This window comes from Pezoporus wallicus, unplaced genomic scaffold, assembly GCF_028554395.1.
Source record: "Pezoporus wallicus isolate ANWC-B61680 ecotype Strahan unplaced genomic scaffold, APGP_CSIRO_Pwel_v1 scaffold_6446, whole genome shotgun sequence".
In the NCBI taxonomy this organism is placed as follows: domain Eukaryota; kingdom Metazoa; phylum Chordata; class Aves; order Psittaciformes; family Psittacidae; genus Pezoporus; species Pezoporus wallicus.
Genome location: NW_026636264.1, coordinates 2,265,871 through 2,288,010, shown reverse-complemented (window position 1 = coordinate 2,288,010; position 22,140 = coordinate 2,265,871).

Genomic DNA, 22,140 nt, shown 5'->3' with positions numbered 1-22,140 from the left:
AGTCTCATTTTCAGAAGTGTCAAGCAGTCAGTAATCCCACTGAAATCAATAGGAGCTGCAGGTATTGAACACTGTTCCTTTTTTATCCTCCATGTACATAACCAAAATGACAACATTACACCTGAAACTTTCCTTATAACTAGTCTCTAAGGAGGATTAGTCTGAAGGCTGGTTTTCCAGCTTAGTGATGACTCTGGTGTTCAACAATTGAATTCACTGCCACGTACTTGCAGGTACTGCATAGGTTGTAAAGGCAAGCTCCGTCTCTTGTGCTGAGGGTGTGCATGCATTCTCCTCTTCTGAGCACTCAGGGCTGCGGTTTTCCTAACGAAGGTGCTTTGGCCAATGTCTTTTCAAAACTGCAACCTTGGGGTAGCTGCTGTTGCATTATGTTTCATTATGATTCAACTGCCCATTCTTCTCTCCCTGCTATTTTCTGAGCTGGAACATTGAGCAGGCAGAAGAGAGCTGCCTACCTGGTGCTAACAACTAGTGACTCTAATGCAGTGGTGTTTGTGTTGTGACACCAGCCAAACCTGAGTAACCTATTTCATTGTGTTACTGGCTATAGCCACATCGACGATGTGCCTTTGCTCAGTGATTTGGTACATCACTAAACCACAACATGGCCCTTGTGTGTGCCTACAGGAGCTGGGCAGGAATGTCAAGATGTAGCTTCAGATGGGCCCCTGAGCAGGTCTCTGTTGCTGACAGTACAATGGTGCCTGCAAGACCTTGCCTTGGTGCTGCATGTAGGAAGGGCTGACCACTGCCCAGATGTATATGCTGCTGGGTGGACAAGACAAGCAGAGGCCAGAAGGAAAAAAAGCCAGTTTGACTCAAGTGCAGTGTTACTTGCTGGGTGTGTGAGCTTCAGGGTGATGAGATGCTAATGGGACACAGAAGCCCACATTGTGCTTACGCTTTCTTGTGAATCTCATGCGCTTTTTTGATGCTATGTCTATGAACTGGAGCCAAGGGGAAGTGGGTGGTTTACTTGTCACAGAAAAAAAGCCAGTGGCAAAGCAAAGGACCGAATCCAGCTCTCCTGGTCTCAAGTTAGCTGTATCTCCAAACCTGTTCTCTGCTTTCAGTGTACTTTGCCTTTCACAGGTGTCATCCAACATCATGGGACAAATGCTATACAGTTACAGTCACACAACTCCTATTTATGGCTGGCTGGCCATTTTGGTTTGCAAAAGGCTTTGCCTAGGAGGGGTTAGAACAGTCTATTGGTCTTTTTATTTGCTTCTGTGGTTGTTCTCACAGAAAATCAGGACAAATTAAAATCCCTGTATTCTTACTCAGAAATGCTTAGAGGTGCAGGGCTATACATCTAAAGCACATGGCCAAGCATGTAAGGGACATATCTCACTGTCTTAAGGAGATGTAGTCTCAGTTGAAGCAATGGGTCTAGCCCACTTGCATTTTTCTAAAGTGTCTGCTGTTTAGAAGAAGTTTCATTGAAGTCAGTGGGAATTTTGCATAAAATCTGAGAGACAGACTTTCTTCTTTACAGTGTGATTCCTGCACAGAGCCAGCTTCTGCATCTTCAAATGGCCATGGCTGACCTCTCCCATCATGCAGAGATCACCATAATACATCTGCGACCTCAGAAGGGGTGAAGTCAAATAGAAGAAAGAGCAATCCAGGGGAAAGCAGAAGCTATTTATATCAAATGAGGAAACACATGCGATGACGTATGAGGCTGCTTATATGTAAAGCCTTTCAAGTCTTCCATTCCAGGGTACTTACATTTATGAGTATGAATATGATAAACATAAAGTGCTATTTTATGTTCCCAATCTGAAAAATTACAGCCCTTCTGTGATTATAAAATGTTATTGTCACTAAAAGGACTACTTGTTTTGCAAGTTACTTCAGCAAAGCAAATACATTAGAGAAATATATGGTTTGCGGTGTGGTAGGTGAGTCAATGTTATCATCAAAACTGAATAAGCAAGGCTTTATTTTTAGCTATTAAAAATGTAGCACAATAAACCAAATATTTTACAGACATGTTTTGGTTTATTCTCCTTTTGTGATATGGCCACTTTTATCTAATAGATCATTATAATTTCTTTATTTATTTGTGGACTAACATGAAAATTAGAAAAAAAATTAAGACTATTTCTAATCTGGTTATCCCCCAAAAGTTTGAACATTGGCTTTGGGCTTCTTTGTAATTTTTGGGTGAATTTTAATCATTCTTATCCAGGTAAAGCTGTGAATTCACATTTGTGGGTTGCATTTTGGCTTACAGGAGTGCAAATGATTAGAATCACAGAATCATAGAATAGTTAAGGTTGGAAAGTACCTTAAGATCATCTAGTTCCAACCCCCCTGCCACGGGCAGGGACACCTCACACTAAACCATGTCACCCAAGGCTCTGTCCAGCCTGGCCTTGAACACTGCCAGGGATGGAGCATTCATAATCTCCCTGGGCAACCCATTGCAGTGCCTCACCATCCTTACAGTAAAGAACTTCCTCCGTATATCCAACCTAAACTTCCCCTGTTTAAGTTTTAACCCATTACCCCTTGTCCTGTCACTACAGTCTCTAATGAAGAGTCCCTCCCCAGCACCCCTAAAGGCCCCCTTCAGATACTGGAAGGCTGCTATGAGCTCTCCATGCAGCCTTTTCTTCTCCAGGCTGAACAGCCCCAACTTCCTCAGCCTGTCTTCATACGGGAGGTGCTCCAGTCCCCTGATCATCCTCGTGGCCCTCCTCTGGACTTGTTCCAACAGTTCCATGTCCTTTTTATGTTGAGGACACCAGAACTGCACACAGTACTCCAGGTGAGGTCTCACAGGAGCAGAGTAGAGAGGCAGGATCACCTCCTTCAACCTGCTGGTCACGCTCCTTTTGATGCAGCCCAGGATACAGTTGGCTTTCTGGGTTGCAAACACACACTGCCAGCTCATGTTAAGTTTTCCCATCAACCAACACCCCAAGTCCTTCTCCGCAGGGCTGCTATGGATCTCTTCTCTGCCCAACCTGTAGCTGTGCCTGGGATTGCTCTGACCCATGTGTAGGACCTTGCACTTGTCATGGTTAAACTCCATAAGGCTGGCATCAGCCCACCTCACAAGCGTGTCAAGGTCCCTCTGGATGGCATTCCTTCCCTCCAGGGTATCAATCGAACCACACAGCTTGGTGTCATCGGCAAACTTGCTGAGGGCACACTCAATCCCACTGTCCATGTCGCCAACAAAGATGTTGAACAAGACCGGTCCCAACACCGATCCCTGAGGGACACCACTCGTTACTGGTCTCCAGCCGGACACTGAGCCATTGACCACAACTCTTTGCGTGCAGCCATCCAGCCAGTTCTTTATCCACCAAGTGGTCCATCCGTCAAATTGATGTCTCTCCAATTTAGAGACAAGGATGTCGTGTGGGACAGTGTCGAACGCTTTGCACAAGTCCAGGCAGATGCTCTACCCCTGTCCATCAGTTCTGTAGCCCCATCATAGAAGGCCACCAAATTGATCAGGCAGAATTTCCCCTTAGTGAAGCCATGCTGGCTGTTACCAAGCACCTTGTTGTTTTTCATGTGCCTTAGCATGCCTTCCAGGAGAATCTGCTCCAAGACTTTTCCAGGCACAGAGGTGAGACTGACTGGTCTGTAATTCCCTGGGTCATCCATTTTCCCCTTCTTGAAAATGGGGGTTATATTTCCCTTTTTCCTAGTCGTTGGGAACTTCACCTGACTGCCATGATTTTTCAAGTATGATGGCAAGTGTCTTAACAACTTCATTCGCCAGGTCCTTCAGGACCCGTGGGTGGATTTCATTAGGTCCCATGGACTTGTGCACGTTCAGGTTCTTAAGATGGTCTCAGATCAGATCCTCTCCTATAGCGAGCTCAAGGTCTTCATTCTCACAGTCCCTGTGCAAATAGCAGCAATTTCAGTGACAGGATTTATAAAGCTGTAACTGAGCAAAATATGGCTAGTTACCTACTTTAAAAACTCTGTGTTTTTGTCAATAGGTTTCAAAGCTAGGGTGGCAACTATAGAGATGTTTTGATTGCCAACTTTCTGTATTCTTCATATGACTGTCATTTGCCTTTTTCACCTTTGGAATGCTGCCAAAGACTAATATCAGCAGCCTTTAATCTTACCAATGTGTTATGTGACTGCAGCATCACCTTCTTCCACATGAAGATAAAAACAGTAGTTCCTTTCTCTTGGGGAATAATGTATTTTTCTTGCCATGTTTTACAGTTCTAATGTCTTTTACCACTCTGTTTTATTGTTGAGCTGCAAATATGCATTGTCTACTTCCTGTTTTCTACTCTAGCCCACAAGTGTCATATCGTGCAATGTGAAGTGGGTGAAATTGACCCCCTTCAAAAAGTGTAAAAGAAGTAGGTTGAAACAGGATCCTGAAATCCATGACGACTAAATGGAGGTGTTTGGGACACTGGGAGAGTAGAGATAAATGAAAGAAAAAGGGTGAGGAAGAAATATTACAGATTTGTCCCGTGTTTAGGATTGTTTTTATAAATATTTACCATAAGTTATTACATTAATTAACATACCTGAGATCTTATGCTAGTAACAATTGTCTGTCAGCTTATGTAATCAAACAATATTTAGAAGCTGTTGATTATTGGTGGCATCTGTTTTCATATTGTATCTTGTGTGATGGCTGGAATAAGTACGTACTGATTAAATATACATGCAGCAAGTATGTCCAATATATATTCTTTGTTGTGCTTTGAAAGAGAAGATTTTACTGTATGTACCGTGTAGAAAATTCTTTTTATTAACCACATGATACTGTAGTCATGCTGTTTAAGTATGTCTAAATATCACCAAGAAAAAGAAAACACAGACTCAGCTTGAAACAGAACAGATTTGCTGATAGTGTTTTGTACTGCCTGCTCCTTGCTAGATCTAAAGAAAATGTGCTGCAGTTAAAGCAACTACAGGCTTCTATTCTTTCCTGCCAAATTCAAGAGATGCTTCGTCTTGCATCTGGAAAAGGCAAACAATTACAGGGACATGAAAAGCGTGGGCCAGAAAAATGAACAGGAAACCTTGAGAAAGACCAGGTGCCAAGAACAGAGCTGGGCAGAACTCTTTGAACATGGCATAATCCTCTACCTGAGTAGGCTTCACTGCGGCTGCTGCTGAGCCTGCTTGTTACTGCAGTCTAGAAACCTACTGCAGAATACACATCAAAATTAATACAGAGAGGAAGCCCCACTTCTTCGGGATTTCCAGAAGCCCCAGTTTTAATTTTGTTCTATTCATGTGCATGGGTTCATATTTTTCATTGATTTATTCTGAAATACTTTTAAATAATATGTTCATATATTTCCAATATAAAACACATCCAAAGGCAGCAATTTTTAAGTAAGTCATACACAAGCTATAATTCATAGAGCATTATCATGCCACAGAAATGATTACTTTTCAATCACATTACAAAATTTGTTCATTTCTTCTTGGCATTTACATGGCTAGGGAGTACACTCCTATCATACTGGGGAAATGTGGCCAATCCAGCCAACCTATCTGCATAGAACAGCAGCATAGCTGCTTTCTGCTAACAATTTACCTTGCTTCTCAGAGGACATGAGCATTACTCACCTGAACTGTTAACAAAATACACTTCAGATAGTAAAATTCCAACATCAGAGTGATGCTGTACCATAAAAGGTACAAAGAAAAGGCCACTTCATCCATACATCAGCCACACTGTGATCTGTATAGCTAATCCTCCAGAATGCTGTATTTCAGACAGAGCTTTAACCTTAAATGGATGTGCCAGGTTACATGAGAGGAATGCAGACATCCTGCTAAGTCTTAAAGCCATGGTATTTCTCAGGTGGCAGAACTGCAGTTTAAAACTCTTATTTCTTCATTCTGATGATGACTGTGCTGTTCTGACCATGACGGATGATTCTGAGAGATGTACCATTGAAAGGCATAGGGAGAATGAACTCCTGCTCCCCTTCAAACTACATGTAGTCAAAAGACAGTTTTAGTACAATTTTAGTTCCCTAATATATACAGTGTGAAGAGATCATTTCAGGAAGCTTTAAAAAGCACATTATACAGGAGATTCATTGCTGAAAAGTTACTAAGAGGTTTTGGTAGTGCAGAACAAAGATACAGTTACAAAGCGTAAATAAAATACACTTAGTAAAATGTCAGAGGAACTCTCTGAATGAAATTCCTCTGGTGTAGCTCATTCAAGGTTTATGACAACTCAAGTTCCACCTAAGCCCCCAGCAGAGAATTTCAGTCTTTGAGTTTTCGTCTAGATTTTGGTGACATGCAAAGACGTGTCCTGGAACCTGGAGACCAAGGGAATGAAAAAAGACACTTCAAGTGCATGGAATAGCTTTTAAAAATACCTTTTTCATCCACTCCCCTTGGCTAGCTTGATTGAATGGTTTAAAATTGCTTATTTAGTTAACATGCTTACTTGCTACTGCCTGGCCATGCACTGCTAGCTTTTTGCTGAGAAATTAAGCCTTTTGAACCAGAGAAACTAATGAAAAAAACCTTGAGTCTTTGCCCTGCCAAGCCCCTTTTCAGGAGTTCACCTATTTGCTTATGTCACATTTGTTTGTTCTGCAGTAAATTCAGTGCTGGGATAGTCCCTTGAGCAAGTTACTTGTGTGTTTTGCCACTATCTGAAGTAGTTCTTAGCCAAGGTCTCTTGGAGGAAGGTAAACCAGACCATTTTTTAAATTCCATTACCAATTTTATAGGAAAAAAAAAAAAAAAGCCTTGCTTAATTGCAGAAAAATAGTATTTTTTTCAAACCTTAGCAAGAAATATTATTAACGCTTTGGTATCTACTCCGCTGCTGAGAAAAAAAAAGAAGACTGAATAAACAACTCCAGATTTAATTTACCATCTTGTCTTACTTTTTCACTGCTTCAAAGTGGAATGAAGTAAAATTACAAGCAGAGAATGAAATTCTCTGTCAGGAGTAGAGATTGCTCCCCTTAACCCACAAGTCCAGTCATTTTAGGCACCAGGGCTGGACTGCAAAGGCCCCAGACCCACTTTGCCCCCAGACCAGTAGCGGCCACAGGTATTGCCACCACAAAGGGGATATCACTTCCCTTCTCACCTCTTCCTCCTACCCTGAAAGCTGCTGGATGAGATGCTTCCCTGGAGGGTGGTGAAACCCCTGAACATCTTCCTCAAAACCTGCTCATAAATTCAGCCCACACACAGCACAACTGGGCCACTTCCATGGGGTCCTCCACAGTGGCCAGATTTATTTGGTCATATAGGTGTCATATAGGCTATTAATAACCAGGACGATCATAACACAGAGAAAATAGAGCTTGGGGTATTGCCCTAAATATAAAGCTTAGTAAATATTATGACTCCAGTAGTACTTGAGCTTAGCACTCAGGCAGTCTTCACCAAATTGCATATACTTCTTCATTTATTTCTCTTCCGTTACTCACGGGTGAATAAAACCAGAGTGAGTAGTCTCCCAGGAAGAAAAATCCAAGAAAATAAATACTGTTTGAAGTATTCTTATAAGGAAGCAATGCCATTCCAGGAATATAAAGTTTCTATTGACTTTGTTTTCAGTGAGATGTCAAAGGCTGTGTCTATGCTGCTTGATGTCTGAGCTCCTTGTCTTGAGAACAGTCCTGGCATGCCTGGTAGCATGCCTAAGCACGTGGTCATGGCCAGGCACCCAGGCTGAGCTTTAAGATGGTAAATGAGAGCTGAAAGGTGGTAAAGATAAAAAGCAGATTCACAAACTACTTCTCAGCCATGACTTACTCTGAGATTAATGGGAGTTCATTTCAGGGCAAAGACAAATAAGCTGGCTGAAAAAGCCAGGAATGTGAGCTTCTCCTGTGCAGGGATGAATGGGTTTCATCTTGACAGACTTTAGCCATCTAAAAGTCAGAGGTCTATCCTGAAATAGCTGTCTTCAATCCCTGCACAGGGAACAGTGAATAGGTACTTTCAGAGGGTGATTCTCCCCATTTCATTCTATACCATACAGGATGTGTTACCCTGGGGCAGTGCTTGTCTTCTGTTGTCTCTGGAGAGGATCTAGAAGCCCACTCCCTCTCCAGTCTTCATTCACCTGTGCTTAATTGTGGACAAGGTTGATGCGGTTTAGAAAGGCGTGTAATGGCACTACTGTGGTCTATGGACTATGCTGAACTGTCCTTTCAGGATATCCTACAAATTGACTGCTATGTATATATTAATCCTGCAGTGGGCGTGAGTTTGGCAAGGGCTGAAAAGAGCATATTCTGTGTACAGCTTTTAAATTACACCAGAGATTACAGAGCTCATCTGCAACTCTACTGAAATACTCATGCACAGAAAAAATAATCTGACTCCATGCTCGACAGATGCAACTCAGTGGTAGGGCTGACTGCAAAAGGAAATACAAGGTCCCATTTAAAGATCAGTTTGTTTGGATTGGGATATTGTTTAAGAATCAGATGGCTTTCAAGTCAATGAGTGCTCTGTTTTTATTAGAGATTTTACAGATATGACTTGTATGAAAATAAGCTCTGCTAAACTTCTCATTTAAAAATATTTTTTGCTTTATGTTCCTTTTACTAAAAGTCAGGGATAACCTCAACACCTCAGATAATATTAATGAAGGTTTACAGTTACTCTGATATAAGTTTTATATAAAAATAGTGTAAAAAGAGAACAGGGATTTGTAAATTGCCTCACAACCACTTCAAGCATGGTTCAATAGGTAGATGTTGCTGCTGCTACACTAGTCTGCATTGCCATGGACTGGTCTTAAAAAATGCAGTTACAACCCACTCCCAGCATACAGTGGGCAGGAGTTAGTGTGGCTGGATGCTGTCTGAAAACCACACAAATGAGGAAGGTGGGATTCATTTAATCCTGCATTAGCTGTCTAGAGTCTTCAGGTTTGGTTTAAGGTAGTGTGTAGCCTGCTCTATAATCAGTGCAAAGAGGGAGGCTTCTTTGGAATTAAGCCAGCTTAGATATTTAGGTTGGGTGGGATGAGCCCCATCACATATACATAGGTCAGAGGTTTGGATGAGGTGCCTAATTTTTAGATGGCTGACGGAAGTCTTCCCACCAAGACAAAAGAGAATTGATTCTGGGCCAGCAACTCAGAGGTTGTACTTGCAAGTCAAAAGTGAGGGTGGATGCGATGTAACTGTTGACACAAAAGGCCATCAGGGTGCTAGCGGGGTGCCCAGGCAGATGGAGAAATCAATAGTTTTCTCCATTGAAAAAGTGTGTAACTCCTGTACAGCAGCTGAAGGGTTAAAAGTCTAACTCTTGCAGAGACAAGGACAGTGGGTTTTTCAAGAGGCTTAAGGACATGGAAATGGCAGATTACCCTGTTGTCACCTTTTGCTCACTCCCTTTACCAACTGCTGACATGAAGTAGAATTTGTCTGAAGATGAGGATTAATACAATGGCTGCTTTTATTCCTCAGTATTTTTTCTGATGAAATTTGATCACAGTTCTCCACATTCCTATTCCTCACCTGCTCTGGGAGGCAAACACAGTTATTTGAAAACAAAAGCAGTCCAGGCCACAAAGATCAGACCGTATCTCACTTGAACTCTTACCAATATTTCTCTGTTTCAATGCAGTTATTTCCATTACAGTCTGGTTTTGATTTTGTGAAACCCAATTTGTTCCTATTTTCTTCCAGTACTGTTTTTTGTAAGCTTTATTTATTTATAGATATGGACTGACAAAGACAATATGGATAATATGTAAAAGTCTTTTGTTCTGGACCAATAAGGGTGGCAAAATCAAAATTTTACTGTACTGCCACATCTTGAGGATTAATGTCATGATGCTATTGAGGACATTGCCTGAAATCCTTACGAAGAATTGATGGGCTGACCCAAAACCTGGGTCTCAGCTGTCCAGATCTGGTCACAGTAGGGTGAAGGGAGTGTCTTCCAACATATTTGCCCAGGTGTCCTTTGTATGGGAACTGAACATCCAGGCAGGGTGACTTATACATGCCTTAGATATAAGTCACATTGCAACCACAATGGCAAACGTTGCCTGGAAGTGTTCCTGCATCCCCCCTCAAGATCCCTCTAATCCTTGCATCAAGAGGCTTAAGGACATGGAAAGGGCAGACTACCCTAAAAACTTGTTAAACATGTGAAAACATGTATTTTCCTGTTACAACATAATATTTTTTTTCTAGAAACATGAAAATGCAAGAAAAATACTTAAGCATATTGTTAATATTGCATGCTATTCCAGTTGACAATTCATTTAACAAGATAAAGTCTGGAAGACTTTATGCTTCTTTCACTCAACTTCTGCTGAGTTGAGTATGACTTTTGCTATTAAAAGCTCAAGTACACACCCTGTTAATTGTACTAGAGATATACTGAGGACATTAATTGGAAACATAATCTGACCAGAAGCAGCAGGATGGAAACAACTGCCACCCATTATACAGAATAGTAACCTGGTACGCAGATGAGAGTGGCTGCTGGGAGGAAGTTTCAATACCCTCCAAACATTTTATTTTTACAGTGCTATAATAATGAGGCAGTACAAGAACGGCTGTGGTTGAAAACTGAGTTAACACGAGGCACTAAGTCAGGCCAGGAATGCACGAAAGTACATCCCTGGAGCCTGTTCACAGCAGCAGCTGCTTGGCGTGTGCTGGAGAATTCCCAGCTTTATCTGCAATTACAGTTAGGGATCGAAGGGTCCTTTTTAGCTCACATTTGTATCACTCTGCTTTTAGTGCCTGGCAGCAACATTAGAAACACCTGAATCCTCCATTACATGAGAGCATGAAATGCAAGGCACATATGGGGTCTAGTGGCAGAAGGAATAAAGCAAGTGCTTGCATTTAGTGATGGACTCAGCTTTCTGTTTCATTGTACAAAGTCTGGTGTTTTGCAATAAATACAGAGGGAGAGAGCCTGGGGAAAGCTGGGGAGGAGGAAGATTAAAAAAATGGAAAAAAGCAGTGTGATTGAGGAAACTGTGTGTGTAGTCTCAGGAGGGGCTCCAGAACTTAGAGGGTGCCCTGGGTGCTGATGGCATGCCTGCTGTTGAGTTGCTTTGGTATCCTTTGATAGCCAAGGTTACAGCAGGAGAGGAATATTTGAAATGAGGTGGTGGAGGCTAAAGAGGAAGAACATGCAGTCCTTTGAGACCAGGGAGGAGATGCAGCTTCATGGGAGCGAAGAGATATAGGAAATACAGCCAGCAGAGAACAACATGTTTGTTATTGGAAAGATCTGTAGTACTCATGCCGGTAACTACTGAACTGGAAGATTTTACCCAATATAAGCACTTTCCCCCTCACTCCCCCCGTAACATCTTAGGTAAACTGGTGTAGCCTGGCTATCGAAAAGTTTACTTTCTTTCAAATCTCCCAGTGAACCCTGCACAGGCCAGCGTGCTCTCCTGCAACAGAGCTGCTCCACTGGTGTCAGACCGGTGGGTGTGGTGTGGAACAGAATCTGCCCTTTTGACCTTCATGTGTTCCAGAAATAATCTGGGAAATGTGGAAGTTTTTCTTTGACCTCAGCTCTGCAGTGGTTTGTAATCAAAGCCAATACACAGCACTAACAAAAAGAAGCTGTCACATTGATAACTCTGCACTGAATGCAAGTGTGAATGCCGTCCATCCACAAACAGCTACTTTTTGGTGCCATTCATCTTCTGAATGTGTGCTGAGATTTTACTTTGGCTCTCTTTAGAGGCTTGTTTTTGCAATTTGGACAGGTGAAACCATCAAGTATGCAATTTGTGTAATCTAAGTAGTATGTTAAGTGAAAAAAGCCTTAAAGTGCACTGGCTGCAGCTCTGGTTTCCCCTCCAGGAACTCCTGCACCAGGACAGGACATGTGGATGAGTTCTTTATTTATTCTTAAATTCTTTGAGAATAACACAGGGATTTTGAAAGGTGTGGATATATATGAATTATGAGCTTTCTAAAAAAATCCCACAAATAAAAAACAACCCAATCACCCAAAACCTCAGTAGCAAGGAAAAAAATAACCTCTGCATGAACTTGAAGCCTCTTATATTCTTATATTGTTTTATAAAAAGTAAACTGACAATCTGTGTTTCAAAATGAAGACTGTTCCATGGAATAAATCTACGCCTGGACTATTTTGCTGTGTCTTAATATTAAAAAAACAGCCCATCTGTATTTTTTCCCACTAGATGTCCTGACGAAAACCAGAGTAATGGCATAGATCCAAAGGAATCAATGGAGATATATCAATTTGTACCTACTGCAGGTTTAACTCTTGATTGGTATTCAAGACCTTTGGCTCTTATGACTACTGCTAAACACTCTGATTTTTATGATAAGACAATGGATACAGTAAAATATCTCTATGTAGAGAAATAAAGCAAAGAACTGAAGACAGAGCAAACATGTAAGTGGCTTCTGCATTTACCAACAGACTCATCACAGTATCACAGTATCACAGTATGCTAGAGATTGGAAGGGACCTCGAAAGATCATCTAGTCCAATCCCCCTGCCCGAGCAGGAACACCTAGATAATGTTACACAGGAATGTGTCCAGGCGGGTTTTGAATGTCTCCAGGGAAGGAGACTCCACAACCTCCCTGGGCAGCCTGTTCCAGTGTTCCGTCACCCTCACTGAGAAGAAGTTTCTTCTCAAGTTTAAGTGGAACCTCTTGTGTTCCAGTTTGTACCCATTACCCCTTGCCCTATCATTGTTTGCCACTGAGTAGAGCCTGGCTCCATCCTCGTGACACTCCCCCTTTATATATTTATAGACACTTATAAGGTCACCCCTCAGTCTCCTCTTCTCCAAACTATAGAGACCCAGCTCCCTCAGTCTTTCCTCATAAGGGAGATGCTCCACTCCCTTAATCATCTTTGTTGCCCTGCGCTGGACTCTCTCCAGCAGCTCCCTGTCCTTCTTGAACTGAGGGGCCCAGAACTGGACACAATATTCCAGATGAGGTCTCATCTAGCTGAGAGCTTCACTTTGTTTGCTCAGGTATCTCTACAGCTTGCTGTGTTGTGGGGAGGCAACTGTGTGGCACCATCAATGACAGCAGTGACGGCTGTGCTGGGCAGGTCCCCAGCACAGCCTGAGAGGAGGTCATTTGTCCTCTAGGTAGCCCTTGCCAGTCCTGAGGTCTTCTGGAGCAGAGGTGGTGAGCTCAGCTCAAACACACTAGCATAATGGCCTGAATATTTTTGTCTGAGTGAAAACAAACAAATATTCTAAAGGTACTGGCCAAATAAGCTAATATCATCCCACACAGGATTTCTAAGGAATTCCAGCAATTCTAGAGATAAAGATAACATTAATTGGAGTACTACCAGCTAAAGCAAGCCCAATTCCTAGTAGGGGAAAGACTTATGTAATCTTAGTGGTGATAAGGACAAGCTGGGAAACGGGTGGAAGAGAAATAGAATAACTTCACATGCTCCCCTCCAATGTGCTCCTTCTTGCAACCACTCTACTAAAAGTATGTCTTTAAACCAGTTATTTCTGTACTAGTGGGTTGTGGGTTATTAAAGTGTCCTGGAAAGAGGTAAGAGTTTTAGTTTGTAACTGTTCTTACTTTACCAGCTGATGAGGTAAATTTTGAAGAGATGAAACATTAAGTTTGATCTAGTTATGTATATGTGATAAACAAGATCTTTATTCAAACCTTTGAACTCTCCCATGTTTTGAGGCTTACTGGTGAAGCATGGGTCCAAGACCTCTGTGGAAATAAGAATAGAGTGGGAGCTGGATGAACTGAAAAGAAGTAAAGTCCTACTTCAAAAGGAGGCTTTTCAAAGACTAAAGCATCACTTCAGCTCATGCGTCTCTTATCATGTGATAACCATAAACTGGTCTAATAAGAAAAATAGGATAGCCACAGCCTTACGGGATATGAAATCTTCAGCCTCTTCCACCTCCCCAGTGTCTACTGTATTTCATGTAAACCAGGATTTAACCTCCCAGTTGCTAGGTTGGCGTTTCACCACTACAGGGGTTTGGATGGCTAGACATTTTTACCATAGATCACTCTGATGAAACATTTTACAGGTGGTCATGAAAAGGCCATGGCACAGCAGTGTTGTGCTGTGGGACCTAAGAGCTAGTGTGGGGAGAGGGAGACCAAAGGGAGGGCATATGTTGGGTTTGCTTGAGAGGTGGGAACTACTCTCTGTATTTTAAAGAGTGCTAAATACTTGGGCTGTTGCTTGGGAGGAAGGAAGGGTCTGTCTATAAAATGATAAAGGGTGGGAGAGGGTGAATTGAGCACAGTTGCTTGCATTTCTTGTAACAGAAGAATGTCACTTCCTAATGGGATGGTGTATCTAAGGTAGTGGTGGCTCTCAGATTCAACAGAATCATTTGTGGAGACTGCATTTTACCCTTGTTTCTTAGATTTTTCCCTAGGTATTTAATCCTGCAGGCACTGCTGGAGGCCTTGACTATTGAGGCTGCTTTTAAGGTTGAATGAGGCAGCACAGAAGATAAGCAGCAAAAAAGTTATCAGATAGCTCTCCTTTCCTAGCAGGATGCAGATGGAGTGCTGTGCATCTCCAGACAAGAAGGATAGGACAAAGAGGTGTATTGTGGTACACAAAGACTCAGATTTTCAAATGCATCCTTATATACTTCAGAAGTTAGTAAGTAACTAAAGTATATGGAAAAAAAAAAACCAAACAACAAATGGCTTATTTTCCGTATTGTGAATAACTTTATGAATAGTTTTATTTCAAACAGCAGGCCCTAGGTGTGAAATAAGTCCAGCAGTAACAATGAATTTTGGACTCAATTTGGAAAGGTAACATACAAAGAAGTGATCAAATATTTTGTTCAAGTTACCTCAATACAGCTATGCTTCCATTTACTAGCAGTTTAATGTTATTATGCTCATCTTTGCACAGTGGTTATACTGGCTGCTGAGGTGGTTTTTTTTTGCTTTTTATTTTGTTGGGCACAGTAATGTCATCCAGAATCATCCACATGTATCTAAATGATGGCATGATGTTTATTTACTGTCAGTTATTTCTTTGCCAAAATAAAAAATAGCTGTAGACTTAAAATAGATCCTTGCATTACTCCCCATGGTCTTTTCAAAATCAAGAAGTGGGAGCCATTAATAGAGTCAAATTAAAGTACATGTGACTGATAAAATTTAAAACATACAACAGAAATTGAGTTTTAATGACAAAACGGAACAATAAAACATTTCAAATTATTCATATAAACATGCAATAAGAACATCTATTTACTTGTCCAAACCTTGAGAAAAACAATTTGTTACTTTAAGGAGTGCAGTAGTTGCTGAATGCTTTGCTCTGTGTTCAGATTACGATGTATGAACCAGATTCACTTGAAATGAATTGAATGCTATAAATGTGTTTCTGGATTTTGACTCTTTTAGCCTACCAGGCTGCTTGCAAGGATACACTGATCGTTAAATACAGCTATTTCTTTAGATGCTTAAGGGAATCTCAGTTCACCTGGTACTCCTAATTGTTCGAAAGGAACTATCTGCCTTCCAGACATCAGCTCTCACAGTAGTGACCACATGATTTGCCACAGACAAAGCCTTGTATCAGAAATCCACTTTTGTGCAGAGGTGTTGCCTAATACTGAATTGTCTCTCTCCCATCTGACTTCAGTCATGATGTAGAGACTGGAACATTGGCAGAAGTAATGAACTTCTACTCTATCATAACAATAGATAAAGGGGGCAAAACAGCGTACAGGACTGCTTTATTTAGGTACATTATTTAGCCAGAACTAAATGAATGGAATGAAACAACTGAAGCAAAAAATATCTTTGCCTCATCTGTAAGTGACAGACAAAACCACAGCTACAGAGAGAACTTCATGTAAACTTACCACTCCAAAATTGCTTAGGGATACTTTGTGTAAACTAATGCAAAGTAGAAATCTGACAGTTTTCAGAAATGAAATAATATTTCTTTAGAAAAGGACACCTGCCCTGTACCAAGGAAGGCTGAATATTTTCTTAAAGGGACTTAGAGACTGTTTCCCTTCCCTGAGGATTCTCTGCTGTTAAAAAGTGCTCTTTCACTGGTGACAGATGCTAAATAAGATGTAAGATCTCTCTGGTTTTGGCCTTTGGCTGTAACTTTGCTGGACCTCAGCAAGGGTGACTGAATTCCCATAGAGGGTCTTCTGCCTTGCCCCACAGTGTTTTCCCCAGGCATGGCCACACTTTCTGCTGAAGTGGCTGTAGGATGTCACCCACACGTAATGAATCCCACAGCCTATTTGATAGAGGAGAAGTGATGGTTCAAGGATGCCTTCAGCAGTCATATTGATAAGTGAGGCACAGAACACCAGACTACTAACAATGGCGGGCTGAGCATTTGATTTTGTTGTCATTCATATGGGCACACTGTTGCTGTAATGCTCCAAGTTATGGTCTCCATTTCAGTGAAGATGGAGATGCCTTTTAACTGCAGATAGAGACAGCATATAGTAGTTTCAGAAACTGTAAGCGTAAGCTTAAGTCAGTGGTGTTTGCTAGCTAGGGCCTATCTCTTAAATCCCTTCGGTACTTTCCTGTGGTACTGATGATACTTCATGAAAGATGGGTCGTACACATCTCTAAAATGTCAATTTTAGCATTGCGCCCATTAACATAGGAGGATTTGTACTGCTTGAGGATATGACCAGCAGCTTATTCCTGCAGGTTAAATTACTGGGATCCTCTGAATTACCCTGTGCTGAAGGATACATGAAGGACTGTATGACAGAAGGAAGTGCAGTTGGCTCTGTTAGGCTGCTCCTGCTTTTTTTTTAACTTGTCTATTTCTGTTGCATCTTATTCTTGACAACATCCCTGAAGTATTCATGGCCAAAATTTTTCATATATGATTACTAACTCCCGAAAAGAGTCTCTTTCTCAAGAGACCTTTAGATGACTGACATGGTTGACCATAGCAAGGCAGAAATTTCACTCAGAAATCAAAGAAAAAAGACTTGAAAGAGAAACCTAAAAGGAAAGGAAGAAGTGATATTGAATATGCTTTACATGGGTCTATGTAGTTCACATTTTATTTGTACTGAGTACCATGAGGAGCAGTACTGAATGCTGCAGAGCTCTAGGGAGTTTTTTAATTCTTCCCTTGCATCCCAGCATTGATTGTTTTCTGACAAAAGGTACCTCAGGACTCTCTGGGTAGCTCCTAGCTTTTTAACACATCTTCCTTTGTTTTCACATTGTCACACTGGCAACTCTTATTCCCAGACCCAGACAAGCCACATGACTTTCATTCCCTAGTGCACAAGTTGACAACTGAGCTACTCTAAATTTCAGCCTGCGTGAATATGTAGGACTTGATTCTCTCTCCTGCTATATGCTGCTGTGCTCTCATTTACTTATGTATGACTTCCATTTTAATGGAGGGGGAGGGATTTTATGAAGACTCAAATTTTACAGTCTGGGGCAGGAAGATGCTCTTTCCTGGATTCTCCCTGCTTAGTCAATGGTTTCAGTGCCCAACTTCCCAACTTTTTCTCCTAAAAAGAAAGGAATGCGTATCCTTCCTGATACACATTATGGAAGATAAATTCATCTGCCTTACTGCTTTTCTTTTTAGATTGAAATATTGACTTGTCACAATAAAATGTCACTTTTTACCTCCCTTTCACACTCAGAGCATGAGAGTCTTTGTCTTAGGCCTTTGGAGGTCAGCGGAAGTGAAAGGCAGAGACTCTTGAAATCTTGTTGTATCATGTTATCTTGGAAGACAGGAAAAAGAGAGTTTGGCCACTGCAGGGTTTCTCTTTATACTGGGATAAGAAAAAGCTCTATAACTGCACTTCTCAAAGGCTGACGCAGAAGGACTGGAAAGGCTGCTACAACACAGCCAGTCATGAGGTCATTTACCTTCTTTACCTGCACTTTGACATATACACATGGCTAAATAGAAAATCTGTTAAATCAATTTATCCTGACTAAGAGAGCTGTGAAATAGCAGTTGCCCTGAAAAACAACAAACAGAGACATGTTGGATGTCAGTATGAAATGAATGGACAGAGCTGTCTTCTTAGCATACTGGTAGGATGCTGGAGAAGATTTGCTTGTAACAGATACTGACTCTGGGTCTACTCTAATTTACATCGAAGTAACTCTGTTGATTTTGTATGGTCTATACTTATTTTACAACATTTCAACTCCTAGGAGGACTTGTCTTTGGCTACTTATTTCCATGATATAAATTCAACTAATTCAAACTCAGTTGAAGAGCCAATGTCTATTGTCACTTATTCAATTTGAATTGTCCAACCCAGAAATTTCTGCCTTTTACTATAAGAGAAACCTCAACAAAATATGTGTTTGATGGAAACTATAACATTAAACCCTGGATCAAATACCCAAGATTCATGTTAGCTCTGTACAGCTCTTTATAGTGGTCTCTGACGAGTTTAAATAAAGTTAGTAAATGCTGAAGCCTATCCAGTGACTTTCTGAGAATCATATACAACTTCTGCCTCCAGATGGACTGTACTGATGTCGTGGTTTAAACCCTAGCCAGACAGCTTGTTCACTCACTCCCAGTGAGTGGTGCTGGGCTAAGAGCAATCGAGGCCCCCCTGCCCCCCCCTGGGGCTCTCCCCTTCCCCGCTCCCGTTGAGGGATGGGGAAGAGGATCCAAAGAGTGCAACTCCCATGGGTTGAGACAAGAACAGTCCAGCAACCAAGGTACAACACAAATCACCACCGCTACCACCAACGACAACAATGATAAGAGAAAATAACAAGGGAAGAGAATACAATACCACTCGCCAAGAAACGAGTCCGACCACAAAGCCCCATGTCCTTCCGGGTAACTCCCAGTTACCCCTCACCCAGGGCATGACGTGCTGTGGCATGGAATACCTCTTTGGCTAGCCTGGGTCAGGCATCTCATCTCTGCTTCCTCCCAGCTTCCCCTCCTCCCTGGCAGAGCATGAGCCTCACAAAGTCCTTGGTCAGGGTAAATATCACTTAGCAACAACCGAAAACATCGGTATCACCAGCACAGCTCCCAGGCTGAAAGTCAAAACACAGCACTGCACCAGCTACCACGAAGGAGAAAAATGACTGCTACTGCTGAACCCAGGATAATTGAATTAAAGAAGAATGAGAGTTTAGAAAAGGCAGCTGGGCATTAACTGGGAGGCAGTATGACATGAATTCAGCTGGTCAGCAGTAGAGAAGAATCTTGCCTGAGACTTACCATTTCCTTATTTTTCATCTTTCCCTGGTTAAAGGCGGGGTAGAAAATGAGTAAATCCCCTTATTGATAGGATAAATGCAGAAAAACTAATGTCTCTGCAAAAGTCTCAATGCAGTTCTATGCATATTGAATTGAAGATCCGGAAAGCTGTGGGATGTTTGTCTGTACTTCACACTGCAACCTGATTTGTACAACCAAATCAAGCGCAAGGTGCTACTGTCCTGACAGAGCAGTGCCCACTGTTTCCACACTTGTAATTTTCTGTGGCAGAGCTAATGATCACTGCTAATGTAGTTTTCAAGTTACTAACACATAGTAAAAGACACAAGGAAAATAATTTTATGTTCATTTTATACATGTAACTAACTAGAAGGAAAGTATAAAATAAATTGAGAGTGATTAATAAAGTTGATTTTGGTATTTTCTAAAGTGGTAATTTGAATTTGTGGGTTAACTTTTGCTCTCAATTCTCACAGAATTCACCTTCCTCCAATTTAGACTGGTGTAACTGAGGAACATTTACTCACTATGTTTTAAATAGAGACAGAAATTACTCATAACCAAGGCACTTCTTCACTACTATTCATGCTTGTTCCCTTAGCACTGTTGTTGCAGTTGTTTTTTTTTTCTATGGTAGCAAATAAACAAATTAATATAAATATTATTTGGGCAGATATTCTATTTAAAGGTGTTGAGACCCTGGAGAGAGAAACATTAATGAGGAAAGCTGCATGAAGATCCACCTCTGCAGACTTTCCGTCTCTGTGATTTAAGCAACCACTCAAAATTATTCTCAAGGTTTCCAGGCCAATTTTGTTCAACCTTTAGTTAAATATCACTTCTAGCAGGCAACCAATTTTTATTAATCGCTTGGGTGTTCATATAAACCAGTGTGCTTTGTACACATATGTCATGTAATAACTCTACAGTGATTGTAAAACTGCCGCATATTTTATTATATGGTGGCAGGAGAGAAGAAGTTATGGCTGTAGGTGAAGTCTGGAGTAGTGAATGAAACTGATACTCAGGATTTAGAAAGGAAACCCCATCACTAGAGACAAAATTACAGTGTGGTGCCTCTTTTCCTTCCTGACAGTGTTTCTGCAGGGAGATCCGCAGTGCAGCCTACAATTCCAGTCCATGAGACCTAAAAATAGGTACTTGGCGCTCCCCGATTGCGATACTTCACATAATGGGAGCACAGGGGTGCTGGAGGACTGCAGTGAGGCACCCTATGGTTAGAAACCTGCATCAAGAGACTGGAACTCTGGCAGGAAAAAAATATTTTGCTCATGTATTTCAGGAATGAGGGTGCTCCTCCAGGCACTGCTTTGCCTCCGCACTGCCCACAGGGTGAATGGGGACTTGGAGCAGCTGGGGCAGGCAGAAGGGTGTTGGGGCTGTGTGTTTGCCTCTTTCCCTTTGACCGTGCCTGCCCTGGTGCTGGTACTGCTGCCTTGGGAGCAAATTGTTGGGTGCGCTCGGTGCAGCTGGCCCTCGCCTGATGTCAGCCTGCGTGTACCAGCTATAGATGGGTGAAGTAAAAACAGCCCCTGCTTTCCTGTTTACGCACTCAGGCTTCCTCTGAGAAGTTCCTGGATAAAAACAGCCAGGCTTGACAAAATAGCCTTTCTATTTATTGCACTGGGAGTAAGCATGGTGGTGGTGGAAAGGAGCTAGGTTGACCTAAAGCACCTGCTTATGGCAGTGGGCTGTGTGACATGGGGTGGCTTCACAGAAGGCCGGCTTCTAGCCTTGCTGGTGCCCTGGCGCCTGGGTCCAGGGGAAGCTTGTGCCCTAACACAATCCATCATACTTAGGTCTCCCTCTGTGCGAGACCAGGAAAGAGAAAAACATCCTTTTACTGTCTTTGTGACATCCCAGGCTCCTTTCTTCTACCCTTAGGCTGTTAAACTGGATTTTGGCTGTTTCCAAGAGAGGAAGGATGTTAGGTCCTGTATCTTAATAGTCCTTGGGGTCCTGGCTGTGACAACTGCAACTCCATAGTGCACTATGGGAAACAGAGCCTAAAATATTCTTAGAGCCATGGGCATAGGATAACTGCAGTTACAAGGGAGCTTGAAGATCATCCAGGCAAAAGTACTGCTCAAATCAGGGCTAACAAGGACACAAGGAAGTGGAATGAGCTGTATCAGGGGAAGTTCAGATTGAACATTAGTAAAAGGTTCTTCACTGAGAGGGTAGTTAGTCACTGGAAAGGGTTCTCACAGATGTGGTCATAGGACTAAGCCTGTCAGAGTTCAAGGAACATCTGGATGATGCTTTTAGTTATATGGTTATATAGTCTCAGGTAGTCCCGCAAAGAGCAGGGAGTTGGACTTGACGATCCTTATGGGTCACTTCCAACTCAAGATATTATATGATCCTGTGATTCTATGATTCTGTGACTCTAACTTAGAGCTAGGTCTGGTTGCTCAGAGTCCAGATGCTTTATGAATACCTCAAGGGATGGAGATGCCACTATGTTTCCAAGATCCTGTTCAGTGTTGCATCACCCTTACCAGGTCAGGTGAGGTTTTCCCTTGTTGCAGCCTGTTACTGCTGCTTCTTGTCCCTTCCTGTGTTCCTCCTAGAAAACTGTGAGTCTGCCTTCTCTAAATCCTCCCTCTAGGTAGTTCAAGACAGCAATTAGACCCATCTTAGTCTTCTCTAGGCTTCTGAAGTGCTGCCAGTTTTGACAAATCATTGTCAAATGTGTTTAAGGTGGCACTGATCATGGTGTACCCATATAATCAGATGGCCATCCAGTGGGCCAGAGCTAATTGAATCAAATAAATTAAAAAGTGAGAAACATTAATGAAAAAAAAAACAATCCTTGTAAAGATATACATAGTTTTCATGTAATTGCTGAATTTCATTGGTCATTTGCTGTTGTTCCAGGCATAAGCTATTTGGCTTACACACACGTCTGGCCTACAT